At 39.0% G+C, this 14,574-nt stretch overlaps 1 pseudogene across 1 annotated transcript; it reads left to right on the forward strand.

Annotated features, from left to right (window-relative positions):
* The first annotated feature begins 854 nt into the window (after positions 1-854).
* On the forward strand, positions 855-10,890 carry LOC144657023 (caspase-7-like; annotated as a pseudogene). Its single transcript, XR_013571435.1, has 4 exons — positions 855-1,185; positions 6,228-6,620; positions 8,321-8,910; positions 10,275-10,890. The product of XR_013571435.1 is annotated as a caspase-7-like (transcript).
* The last annotated feature ends 3,684 nt before the right edge of the window (positions 10,891-14,574 follow it).

Here is a 14,574-nt window from a genome sequence, read left to right on the forward strand (position 1 = left end):
ATAACTTAGCCTCCCGTGTCAGGGCAATTGTATACAGTGAGAATCGAGTGAGAATGTTTTACTATTGTACTGCGTGCACGAGTTTGGCCCAAAAAAATAAAGAAAGTGGGAAGTAATTAAATCTGTCTGTAGTACGCAATTATTCGAGATCATTGTCGGTATTGATATGTCGGAAATAAATAACTGAAATCAATGACAGACTGTGGAGCTCCGCTATTAGGCTTGGCTTAATTGAGGTTCGTCTGAAATCGAACCTGAGGTTCCATTTCTGTCTGGTTTAATTTTATACCTCAAGTTAGCCAAGGACTACAAGTAAGCAAAGCATCTCAGCCAAGTCAAATAAAGGAACTAGAGTATGGAAAGCAAAACAGGTAAGGAAAAAGGTAAGGAAGCAGCCAAAGAACGTAAAATTAATCAAGCAACTGATGTACACTACAATTACATTATCAGGGTACATTATAATTACCATATATGAAGTACCTACGGGGACCCCCTGGTGCTGACCAGAAGGATCGCGGCCTCTGAGGACGAGAATGTTTGCTGGTTTGCTAGATCGGTTTGCTAATTGCTATATGCTTGAAGTATTCATCGTTGGCAAGTTTCGCAGTATTAAAAACGGCCCAAAACGGTTACTGGACGGAAACACTTTAACATTTTGTCCGCAAGAAATCTGTGTACTAGTTTATTTGAAATGGCGCGATTTGTCCGCGATTTGGCGCTAAACTTTTGTTCTACTTGAGCTCGCTGATTGGACAAATCTCATGACATCACCACCCTTGACCTAACATGGTCATGTATTTATGGGGCGCACCATTTTCAAACGCAGCCTTTATCATTTGCTTCGCCAACATCGACTCCCTGGGTCAAGAAATCGCAATGCTTAGTCAAGAATCCTCATCACGGGAGCTTTATCCTGACGAGAAAAAGGGTGTAGTAATTTCCAAAGCGAGAGGGGGCGATGATACTTCCCTGGTTTATGGCTTGAAAATTGTCCTCGATTTTCAGGACGAGGAAAACGCTCGAGTTTTGGGAAACCCATTTCGTCTGGAGGACGAAGATGGTCGGTATATTTGGTATAATCGAGACTCGAGAGGCGACGATATTGAAGTTGGATCGATAATTTCTTACCGTCTTCATAAGCCTTTCCAAAAGCGACGTTACGTAGGCAACACGAAAAAGAAACTGGTAAGTCTTGTTACAGCTTGAGTGCATATGGCTGCCACTACTGTTATTGTATATACATATTGCGTTCGACAGATCAATTACAAGAAGAGTGAGCAATCTTTAAGCTTAATATGAATGAGCACGTCAAAATGCATTTTCACTGTTCAATTATAATTATTAGAAACGGTAGTATGGAAGTGTTATAAAGGGAATTCTTATTTGAAAGCTTAAAATGTTAGATTAGGTGGTGTTTGTCAACAACATGGAACCCAGCAGTCATCCCGGCATAGTAAATGAAACATTCGGAAATGGCAATCGAACGAAATCGAACGTCGATTTTTGTGGGAGTTCAATGTCGATTGGTTATCCAGTGGATAGAGCGTTTTCACCAAGATAACAAGACCGTTTTGCTCGCATCAAAAACACCAATAAACTCAAAGATTGTGGAGTAGGTGAAAAGGAATAAATTCCCCAAATTTTCATTTGGTTAGTACACAGTCATTTAAAGAAAGAAGTCTGGGTCGAGTCATGTCCGATCGGTGATCAGTAAACAACATAAACAACACGGTAAAGTTCACTGAAAGTTCAAATTCTAATCATATCAGCTATCTGTGGATAAAAATTTGTTGCTAAATGGGAGTTTAACAAATAGGCAGCTTTGTGGAGGAATGGAGATTCCATGTCAGCTCGAGTTTAGCTGCATAAGCGAGGTGCAAATAAATTGTTTGAAAGAACTAGTGACAAACAATTTGAGACTGAAGCATTTAAGGTTCCTCTAGGGGACAGACCTTTTACCAAAAGCAATGATCGACAACAGCAGTTTTCAGGTTTCAGGTGTTTTTAGTGCTTTTTCTGACCGAGACTAGGCAATGTACACCCCTAAAAAGCAATGGTCTCATAGATAAGCCGCAACCACGATTTTGAGCCCAAAATTTCAGCAAAAAGGTGCGGCTTATACACAAGTTTTTACAGTATAAGCATTTCTGAAAAGCACATTAGAGTGCAGAAATATTGTTTTCTGTAACATTTGAGATCAGCCCGTAGGAAAAATCTGAGCGAGACACTGGCGAGATTCAAGCCATAAAAAATTTCGCTAACAAGCGATACATAGCGTGACGATAATCAGCCTGACACGAGCGATAAAAATGGAACGATAAATGGAAGAGAATGGAGCGAGACATTTGTGTGGCCGTGACATTTGGGCGATAATCCAGTGAAATTCATTACCAAACATTACCAAACTTATCTCCCCAGCGGTAAAACCTGCGCTGGATCGGACAAGTTGGCAGGGCCATAAGCTGACGCGTCCTATAAGCCTAACTCTAAATGGCACTACGAGCTGACCTCCGGTAAGCAACATGCTAGAGTATAGACAATTGTGACTTCACGAGCCTTACTTATCTCCCCAGCACTACGAGCCGACTCCGCCGGCACTTGCTGGATCGGACAAGAAAAGGCATAAAGAGCGTAAAATAAGTTTACCAAACAAAGCTTGGGGAAATCGCTGCGAGACTTAACCGAAAGCGTGATACACAGTGGTGAACCCCAATTTATTATTAATAACAATAAACAAACCTCCAAAGGGAGGGAGGGTGGGAATCACAATTTTTTTGACGAACTAAAGTTACAGTAGCGATATTGCTAGCGAATGATGCTAAAGTTCAAACCTTACACTATTTATAGCCAGACAGCTGTCTGAGTTTAGCCCAATGGCGAAATGTGTACTATAGACAACACGAACTGCTTGCAGCATAGATCAAGACATGAAAAGAGGTATTATTAATTTAGCCATACAAAATGCGTAATATAAAAATACTAGTCGATATTGCGACATGTACACTGTAAGAGTCCATTATAACCATTGTCTTGTTGAGACAAGAAAGGTCTAAAGATCTGTTGCGTTACATTACACAAGAACATAAATAGAAAACCCACTAGGGGCCTCGGGAGCGTCATGCTCCATTAACTGTGATTTAAACGATTCTCTTTAAAGTGCCTATGAAGTAAAAAATAATTGGTGTTTATTTTAAAAGCTTTTTAAAATAAAGAAGAATGGCATTTTCCTTTTTGCAATATCTTTTTTCGTTTTAGAGATATTTACATTTTTGTATTATGCCAATGAGGAAAGTGATGACGTCATTGAGATTGTTCCACACAAAGATGAAGCACTGAATCAAGAATATCTCTAGGAATATTTGAGCTTTGTTCTTCAAACTTGGCACCATTAATGTACACCACAAAAGACACAAAATGACACCTGTCATGCCATTGTCATGGCAACCGTTTTGTTGCAAATACCTATTTTAATTAATACTCACATCCCCAGTTTTTGCTTAACCAAAGATGATCCACTCTCAACAAGATAATGAGGAGAGTTAAAGAGATATGGGCATCATGTGTGTTCCAAGCCGGACCCTGTTGAAGGCACAAATGTAATAACTATGTTATTCAATGTAATCACAAATTAAGAATTGAGAAGAGAAAAAAAATAAAATCACTTAACAAGTTGAAGAAATTGTTTGTTCAATGTGTTCTTGAAAGATAGTTGTTTAAAAACACCAGATGTTTGGCCCTTCACAGTCTTTTACAGATATTACACTGATGAAGGGCGGCTCTGTTAAAAGGAATGAGGACAGAGAGCAGACATACAGACTCACTTGGGGAACCAGAAATGCAACTTGTCCAAACTATCTAAGACAGCGGGGATTCTGTGTCTAGACACTTGTCTACGTGCTATTGCTACCGAAAGAGTTGAAATCCATTAGAATCGATTACTTATAGGTCAAATTGAGTGAGCAAAAAAGAAGACGAAAAATACTTCAAAAATTACTAAAAGAGTACCGGAGCCTATCACACGAAACACAAAAGTAAACCTGTCATCAATCACGTAAGCCAGCTAAAAAATTAGATCCCGTGGCTGTGCCTACGTAGGCACTCAAACGGTGCCTGGGAAATGAAGGGTAGTAGGAAGTCAAGAAGTCATCCTCACTAACATGTTCACTGGGAACAATCACTCAATGATCAAGAAAACAATTACAGTCGAGTACCTATTTAACGGCCACCCAGCGGCCAGCATAAGCGGCCACCCATTAGACGGCCAGGCATCAAAAGGATTTCTCAGTACAATAAGTAAAGAAACCTTATTTAGCGGTCACTTTGGCCTCCTGGCCGCCCTGACAAGGCTTCTTCTATTGTTTTTACCCTATTAGATGAGGTGGGAGAAAATAAGTTCGACATGAGACATCTAAATAGTTCATTCCTTCGGATTTTTAATCTGAGTATCCTTCTTTGTGACCAATTTTTACACTTGTTACCTTTTACATTTGACTTGTTATTACACTTGACCTTTTACATTTGTGACCAGTTATTACATTTGTGCCTTCAACAGACCCTCTGCCCCACATTAAAGGGTTGCAAATGGAGATATTTGGTTTATGACAGAAAGAGACTGGGACCAAGAGTGTTGCCATGGTTACATCATAGTATGAGCCATCTTACACACTTTTGAGGAAGGTCACCAACGATGCCAAGTTTCAAAAATATCACTCTTATATTTACAGAGATATCCTTGATTTTGAGATCTATCTTTTAGTGGAACAATTTGTGACGTCATCACTTTCCTCATTTGCATAACACAAATACTTGAATATCTCCTGAACGAAATAAGATTTTTCAAAACAATAAACGCCATTCTTCTTTATTTGTTAAAGTCTTTTAAATAAGCATCAATTAATTTTTACTTCATAGGCACTTTAAAGCTTTATTAATGTCGCAGTTCCTATGCAAATTCGCTTTGGACATTTATAAAGTAAATAAAACACAATAACCACACAGTATATGGCATTAAGGGGGGATCACCGCTCCGCAATCGGCGTGACAAGCGAACTTCCATTGTGTTACCAAACTTATCTCCCCAGCGGTAAAACCTGCGCTGGATCGGACAAGTTGGCAGGGCATAAGCTTACGCATCCTATAAGCCTAACTCTAAACGGCACTATGAGCTGACCTCCAGTAAGCAACGTGCTAGAGTATAGACAATTGTGACTTCACGAGCCTTACTTATCTCCCCAGCACTACGAGCCGACTCCGCCGGCACTTGCTGGATCGGACAAGAAAAGGCAAAAAAAACGTAAAATAAGTTTACTAAACAAAGCTTGGGGAAGTCGCTGCGAGACTTAACCGCCACTGATACTTGCAATGCTGTATTTTAAATGCGCATTAAGAACCTTTTTTGTTATTATTATTATTATTATTGTTATTATTATTGTTATTATTATTATTATTATTATTAAAGTTAACAAGCAAATGATCCTGTAGATTGATTTCAATCTACATGTATAAATTGAGTACGATTGACATTCAGTTTGACTGCGTTGACCTTTCCATTTTCTTTACCATGCCGAGAATCATACATGTTTAGGGTTGAAATGTTCCCTTTTTACCTGTGTCTTGTGACAGGTAGAATATTTGTTATCTGTCTCCACCTGACCAACATCCAACTTGAACAATATTATTTAAATATTTTAATTTTTTAACAATAACAAAATCCAACTGTGGTTTTATAACAATGACATTTTGTTGCTAATTTGTCTCATGCTTGATCGGTGAAGAAACATGTGTTACGTGATATTTGCTGTCTTTGTCCTGTGCACTGCAAAGATGACACCATCTAGCTTTTATTTACCGGTAGTAGAGTCTGATAACTACCATGCAAGAACTTCTTGGAACTGCACAGAGTAAACATGAATGAAAATATTATTCAATCAATAACTTCTGAATTAACAAGGATTTTCTTGCTTGTCACCAACAACAGGCATCAATTTTTTTTTAACCTGTCACTTCTGAAAATTACCTGAAATCGACAGGGGATCATTTCGACCCCTGCAGGTGCAGTCTACCTTGAAAGTTCCAAATTATATACAACCCTCATTTATACTATTTTTATATTTTCAAATTTTTCTCACTGGAATATTACAGCCATGCGTCTTTGTGCTGCATACATTGTCTATTCATTTCTAAAATAATTATCAAAATTTATTGTATCCTTTTTTATTTGTAAATAGGACACAAACAAGATTCTTTCACTACTGAACTTCAAAGAGTGTGGCGGGATGGTGTTTCCAAGTATAACGCAAGCATTTCCAAATGCAGTGATTGCAGAAACCAAGGGCATATATCAAGAAACTAGACCAAATCGTCCTTATGCCCTGATCAGCATTTCCTATGCTGTAAAAGTGGATGGCCGAATTGAGCTTGTAACACGGTCAGGCGAGGTGGTGTCTTTGAGCAACCGCAGTGCAAAAGATACTTCAGACCCCACTAAACTGGTCACTTTACCAGTTCAAGACCCCCATCATCTGAAGAAGATGTTGGGGCTGTTATATTGGTTGGATTTGGGTCAAACCCAATGAAAAATGGCAGATACCAAGCAGTCTGTGAAGGCATTCTTTGTGAAGGTACGTCCACATCAAAAGCATTCTGCATAGTAAATAATTTCCTTTTTCACAGCCGATTTACATTTCATTCAGTCAGTATTGCATGTAAGACTTCATGACCTGACCGGCATCCAGCAGCATGACTGTATGGTGGCTTGGTGGATACCAAACATTGATTTGTTTTTTGATATTCTGTTGGGAGTCATAGGAGAAGCAAGAAATCACTGTCTACCAACCAAGTCGACAGTGCAGAATTCTGGTGTCGCAGACTTGACCATTATGAAAGAAATGTGAGATTGTTGTTAGCTAGAGTGGAGGAATCCCACCGATCAAGTTAATTTTGTGCAAGATTTGGCGATCTTAATGGATGCAATAAGAAATCTTAGAGTTTGTTTGTATATAGGTTTATCAGAGCCAATTTATTTAGTGAACACAATTGAACAAAATCCATTTAATTGTGTTCGATTGAGTTCGGTTGCCAAACTCAATCGAATGGGATCTGATGGATTGGGTTCAATTAAGTTTGATTTGTTCAATTGGTTTGGAAATCGAACTCAATCCACAGATTGAGTCCAAAGATTGAGTGCAATTTTCTATGCTGGGTGTGATGTGTCTCGTAGTGGAACGATTTATGACATCATCAAGTTCCTTGTTTGTATAATACAAAAATGGCAATTATATATCTAAAACGAAAAGAGATATTTCAAAAAGGAAAATGCCATTCTTCTTTATTTATGAAAAGCCTTTCAAATAAGCAGCAATTATTTTTTACTTTATAGGCACTTTAATTTATTTTCTTTTGGATTTCCCTTTCCCTTTTATCTTTTTGCTGCAGTTGTTGGCCTTCTACTGAGGCTTGCTTTTGCTATTCGTCTCAGACGTCCGTGGACAAGGGCTTTTTTGGCCCCCTTCACAGACCGTTGGTTTTAGTCTGCAGTTCAGAAATTCTGGTCAAGTGACAATGTTTTTGTGGCTATGCGGTTTGCAAAACACTGATCACGTGATGCCATTTTGGTTGTTAACGACCAATGGTCCGTGAAGCGGGCCAAAAAAGCCCTTGTCTATGGACGTCTGAGACGAATATATAGTACATGAAATTCAAAAATTCCAAAAGACGCGTCAACAAAAGGGGGAAATCCTTTCCATGGAGTAGCCAGAGGCAGAAGAGCATTTTTGTACATATTTTAAGCCAATATTTATCATGGCCGGCTTTGGCCAGCACAGGCATTTATGGGTTGTGTATGTTAAATACATGTTTCATGAAAATGAACGTCTAAAAAAAATTGTGATTTGAAGGAAAATAGACCTGTGACTTTTGATTGAGAGCCACCACCCCTTACTGCACCCTGCTGATTGAATGTGGGATAAAGAAACCCCTCTGTTTGCTTCCACTGGATTGCAATACCGTATTTTCTCGATTAAATGCCCCCAGCATTTATTTCAAACTTGGCCCGATAGAGCCGGCATTTATTTGATTCCAGAAGTTTGTTCAAGCCCTATGTTTTTATGAAATTATTTTTATTCATTATTTTTGACAGCTATATATGTAGACATTATTTTTGAGGCATATTAAACCTTTAATAATTGTTTAAGGGGTTTATTTTCAAATACAGCTTGGAGACCCGACGTTTATTCGGGGCCCGGTGTTTAATCGAGAAAGTACGGTATATATAGACTCCAATTGACTGTTAAATAATATACTATTTCCTTTTGTTTTTTAGAAAGTCCTGGACTCCCATCTTACAAAATGAAGAGCCTCCCAAGAGGAAAGTGTGTCATTAAAAATAATGAGCAGTTCCATGATGAGGCCTACAATCGTGATGGTGCCAAACATGATGAAAAAAGGCTTAAAGATCTCTTTGAGGAACTTGGCTTTGTTGTGGATATCAGAAGAAATCTAACTCGGGATGAAATAAATAAAACCTCTAAAGATGTGGCAGCTGAAGATCACAGCAACTTTGATGCTTTCGTGTTTATCATCATGTCACATGGGGGAAGCCGTGATGCTGTGTTTGGGGTTGACGATAGAGCTGCATATGTTGAAGATGTAATGAGCGAATTCAAAGCAATCAAATGTCCAACCCTCCGCAACAAACCAAAGTTGTTCTTCATTCAGTGTTGTAGAGGGCCATTAGGTGAATTTATTTCTCCCCCTGATCGTCACTGTGACAGTCTTGTGCCCACCCTTAACCACGACTCCACACTTGCCAGAGGTGCTTGTGCACAAGAAACTGACTTTCTGTTGGCCTTCGGATCTGCACCTGGGCATTATTCTTATCGATATCCAGAGTCTGGCTCAGTGTTTATTGAAGTGAGTATGAAAGTTTCAACGTTGTTTGTCTTTTTTTCCCTAAGAGAAATAAGCCCACTCAAAATGCACTCTTATAGGACCCCAAGGAGCTAACATTCATCACCCCTGGGACCCTCTCATTTAAGACCCTGTGAGTGCCCAGTGTTATAAGATGCACTCGGGATCAGCAAGGATCCCAGGTAATGAAACCTTAAAATAAAGACCCTATTATACAACTACATGTACACTACATTGGGCTTTGAGCAACACAATCAAGGCCCTGGAAATTGGAGAAATTTTCTATGTAGTCAAACCACTTCATGAGGTGGATACCGTATTTATTCGATTAAGCGCCCAACCTCGAATAAGCGCCCACCTCGAATAAGCGCCCGCCCTGAAGGCAGAAAAAGTTAATAAGCGCCCAGCCTCGAATAAGCGCCCACCCCTTCCCCCCTAAACAAGGATAGGTGATAGGTGCCCAATGAGATTGAAATTGACTAAGTACAACTAACTTAAAAAGAGTTTCCCAAAGACCGTGTTTTCTTAGTATTTTACAGGAACTTTCAGCGAACAGTTACAATTCTGCTTTGGTACATCCTCAAGTTTTGTTGTGATTTTTTGGTTCTTTGCAAAATGAACTTTCTATTTACTGAAAAATAGTGAAAATGTAATAAGCGCCCAGCCTCGAATGAGTGCCCACCTCGAATAAGCGCCCTCTTTAAAGGTCCAAAAATTTAATAAGCGCCCAGTGCGCTTAATCAAATAAATACGGTACCTCCCTGTTTATGTGGATTCTCTTCCATGTCCCTTCGGTGTCCATATTAATTAGGTGAGACTGTACAGTTTACCGTAATGATTCGATTTAGCGCCCGGGGCGCTTATTTACTTTTGGCACCTCGAAGGAGGGCGCTTTTTCGAGACAGGGCGCTTATTTAATTTCTTGAGAAACAACCTAATGTATCTAACAATAACAGAAACTGTAACAGTTAGAAATTGGTTAAAGTTCAGTTACTTTTAAAATAATTGTTCATTTTAGCAGTAAATATATACATGAACTGTACGGCGAACGGTCAGGAGTTTATCTAGTTGACGTCAATGACTTCAGTATGGGCAGTTATCCACAATAGGGGCACTTATTAGAATAGGGGTGCTTATAAGAACGGGGGCGCTAATTAGAATGGGAGCGCTTATTGGAATAGGGGCGCTTATTTACAAAAACACATTCGAAGGGGGGCGTTTATTCGGAAGGGGGCGCTTATTGGAAGGAGGGCGCTAAATCGAATCATTACGGTACTTGAAATACTTTACAATAGCTTCTTGGGGGCAGTTGACCAAATTGTTTTTGGAAAAAACTAAGAATCTCTCATGGATTTATCTGTTCTTAGGTTTTGGTAGATGTTATAAGGAAGCATCATCAACACAGTCACCTGATTGAGATGTTGACAGAGGTCACTAGACAGGTGGTGGAAAAAGGCACCACGGCAGGTGACAAGATGCCAAGAGTGCAGGTCCCAGCTTACAGTAACACACTGAGAGCCAAGCTGCCCCTGTGAGCCATCACATGCAGCAAATGATGACCAAATACACATGAAGCCAATGAACTGCAAGTTGTTTGCATAGTTGTATAGATTGTTACAGTATTTAACTGACTGCTTGAGCTGGGTAGGGAAAATTACAATTATTTACAGGTTTTAGATTACTTTGTAAAAGTAAAGTCTGTCCGAGCCTAAGTGGCCCATAGAGCCGGAGCTTATCCCGGTTTCCGTAGCATTAAGCGACTAGGAGTATTGCTACTCCCCCCTGAATGGGATGCTAGTCCATCGCAGGGTTACCCCCCAGCAGTAAGTTCGCCGGTACCCATTTATACACCTGGGTGGAGAGAGGCACTGTGAGAGTAAAGTGTCTTGCCCAAGAACACAACGCAGCGCCCCGGCCAGGCCTCGAACCCGGGCCGTTCGACTCGGAGTCGAGCACGCTAACCATTGGGCCACCGCGTCTCCACAGATTACTTTGTAGTAACCCATTAACTACATGAAGTTTTTTTTACAACTGCAATGGGGTAATAGAGCTTTTATGGTATTTCATGATACTTTTAGTCTTAGAGGGTTATTCCTAGTCTTATAGTGACTAAACAAATAGAACTTGTGTTATACTGTTTATTTTATAATATTAGAAGTGCAAAAGTGGTTTTTCAAATTCGCATTTGCGTGTGCAGGTCAAGTTACACAGACAGATGCAGAAAATTACCAAATTTTGACAAAAAAGACTGGAAAATAAAGCAGTTGAATAATAAATCCCTGAATGCCTAAATATATATAACTGGATTTATGAAAACATGGTCCCCGAAAAGTGACCTGAGTGTTTTTGACCACGTACATTGCACTGTGATATGGCTTAAAACATGCCAAGAAAAAAAAATGAACAACAGCACTGAAAGGTAGATAAGAGAGAGAGAGGAAGAGAAAAAAAGACTGACATTCACTTTAGTTTTTATATCGTCTACTTTGGAGATAGTTTCTGGCGAGAAAAAAAAACGCATTTATGGCGATTTGCACTTAAAACGGTGAAAATTCCATTAACCTGGTTTTAATAAATCCAGTCAAATATTTTCAGACAGTTTACTCTTTGATCATTTTTTTCTTGTCCCTGTGCAACTTTTATTATATCTCTGGGTATTATCTTTTAAACCAATTGAGTTATTGTCAATGTATCAAAATGTGTTGCTGCAAAATGTGAAAAAAAAAACAATCAGCTGTTTTTGGAACTTTAGTGGGATGAATGCCCTTTGATCAAAATAATGTGATAAAATTTTCTGGACTTTCACTTATTACAGAAATGTATGTTAAAGGGGTAGTCTGTGATTTTAGACATCATTTTTTTGTACCAACAAATGTCAGCATATTTTATAAGTACTGTGCATATTTATAATGTATAGTATCTGCATATGTACACAGATGTACATGTGAGTCATTTTGGTGAAATTTTTGTGAAATGTGCCAGTGTTCACTGGCCACTTAAATATGGTGTAAAGAATGATTTATTTTTGAGATCTGAAACTTTTCAGTTGAAATATGACTGTATTCAATGCAGGCATAAATGATCCTCCTTTGCAATTTTGAGGAAGATTAAATCCACTTAGAAGAGCGTGCCTAGCTGTTGATGTAATCTCTTCCTTCTGTACTCACCTTACTCAGTGGATTCATTGACTGACTCCCACTGAACCTATGCAGAGGAGAGAAGAGACAACAGGATACAATAATTATATTTCGATTGACTTAGTAAAGTAGTTTTAAAAAAATGACTGAACTAAGATGTGGTGTAATGTTATGGGCCAGTTTGGAAGATGGAGGCTTTAGAAGCCATGATTTATAGGAAGCATAGCTTAATAGTTTTTTATTGGCATTTAAAAATTTTTGCCCATATGACCAGGGCAGCTTAGCAGGTAATGCTCTAAATTAAACCGATAGCATATTGTTAACAGTCCGTAGGTATGGCCCAGTAAAATAAATGTAAAATTATACCATAAGATGGTCCTAAAGTAATTAAAATGGTTTTGTAGTTTATCCACTGCTGTTTTTTCTTGAGTCTAGATATTTATTTTGTATGTTTTTTTTTTCAATTTTATTTTTGACTGAGGAGTGATTTTTCATGTTCTACATGGTCTACAGCTACTATGAATGTATTTTTAAAAATGTTAAAATACAAAAGCCAAAAGTCCGAGTGTTTCCAACAATAATCGGCATCCAATTTCTCCAAGTACATTATCAGTACTCTTTCCAGTTGAATGCAACATCTGAATTTTTTATCATCTCGCAGAGTAAATCAGTTAAAAGGGTAGATTTTTTCATGCTGCACTTGACAAAATTAACGTTACAATTACTTTCACCAGCACTAAATGCAACGTGTTACAAGTAAAATCATTAGGCCACTGCACCTCCCTTTTTTTTGACCAGGTAATTACAGGAATAAAGCAATCTATCAGTAAAACGGAGTCTAAACCAGCATCCTATCCAGAAGTAGCAATACTCCAATTCGCATCGTGTTGCAAAAACTGCGATGAGGGCAACTTTGAACATTCTGGAACTCTAATTTTAGGAAAATAATTTAAGCTATGGATTTTCATACAAAGATGCACGATATTTCATGCCCTGCTATCAAAATGGTGGTTACGGACATGAAATCTTCAATTGTTCTGGGTGTGTCGAAAACTCAGACCTCAGACCCGAAAAACTCAGATCTCGCCACCACTCTGTGCCTGGAAAGCGGGAGAGTTAGAGCCTATACATTTACTTTTATATCTTCGACTTCCTTATGATATAATGATTAGCAAGCAGGGCACAGCCATCGGCACATTAGCATACTTTTGCTTAGGACCTAATCAGCCCTATCAACCCGAGGTTAATTCTTTTTTTTAATAAAAATCTCCGAACTGCGCTAAACTGCTGTGACCAATATATAAAAAAATAACAAACAAATAATTCAAACAATCAGTCAATCGATTCATAAATCTATCAATCAATAAACTTAATTTTTTAAGTGTCGATGTCACAGCGTTCTAATCAGTTTTAAGACAAGCCCATTAGTACGCCTTGCGTGCCTATCTTTATTAATTATCAGCGAGAGACCACGCTATATAAAAGTGAAACATGTTATTGCAAGAATCCTAACTAGCAGGAGACTGACCTCGATCACTGCATTTCGACAAACTCCGAAACCTTTTTGGGAGGATTTTTGCGTCTGTCGAGATTTGGGGAGAAGGCTGGTATTTCTGAGAGGTGATGCTGTAAAGTGAAACTTTATTGTGAGAACCCTAACTAGCAGGGGCTGACCTCGTTTGCTGCATTTCGAGAAATTCACAAGCATATCAAGATCATGGGAAAGATCTAGATATTTTGCACAACTGAACATGGCAAACGACATAAACCCGGCATTAGGAACGGAGGATGGCGGAAAATGGCGAGAGTGGAAATGGATTACAGTACTGACAGACTATAAAAAAAATTGACTGGTATCCCTTTCAAACTTTTCAAAACTTCATTCTAATATAGCATTTCTTTGCTTAATTTAACTCTGTCGTTGATATTGTCCATAGAATGCTTAATTAATGGTGCGCCAGCGTTGAAAAAAAAAAAATTGAAAAATTGACCAATTACATTAGTCTTAATACCTAGACGTGCATGCGAGCGCTAAAACACAGGCCCCGAAGCGAGCTTTCTGTTACCGCTTCTCTCAACCGAAATTTTGCCCGGGGTTTGGGACGCTTTAAAGCTTTCGCTCTTTCCTTGAAGATCAGCGAAGTTGGAGCCAGAGCTAAAGGATCTCGAAAGAAGTCCATGCCCCTCCTTCCTGATACAAAGAGCAGTTGGTGCATGGCGACCGATATCAAGCAGTCCATTGAAGAAAAAGGCTGTGAGTCAAAAGTGATCAAGAATAAAGCTTGCGTTGGCCAGTGTTTTTCATACTACTCGCCTGGCACTTTTCCCGTGCGATATGCCGCAAGAAAGAGAACGAAGTATTGCGATGTCTGCAAGCCCTCCCTGAAGAGCTGGACCAAGATAAGCCTCAACTGTCCTGGGATTCTGGGAAGAAGAATTCTCAAGTGGATAAGCTTGTGGAGATGATTTATGACTGCTCGTGTAAAAGATGTGGCAGGGATCCTAAGAAACTGAAGTAACGCTCACTGCA

This window comes from Oculina patagonica, chromosome 6 (genome assembly GCF_052425735.1).
Source record: "Oculina patagonica isolate OP01 chromosome 6, crgOcupat, whole genome shotgun sequence".
Lineage (NCBI taxonomy): Eukaryota > Metazoa > Cnidaria > Anthozoa > Scleractinia > Oculinidae > Oculina > Oculina patagonica.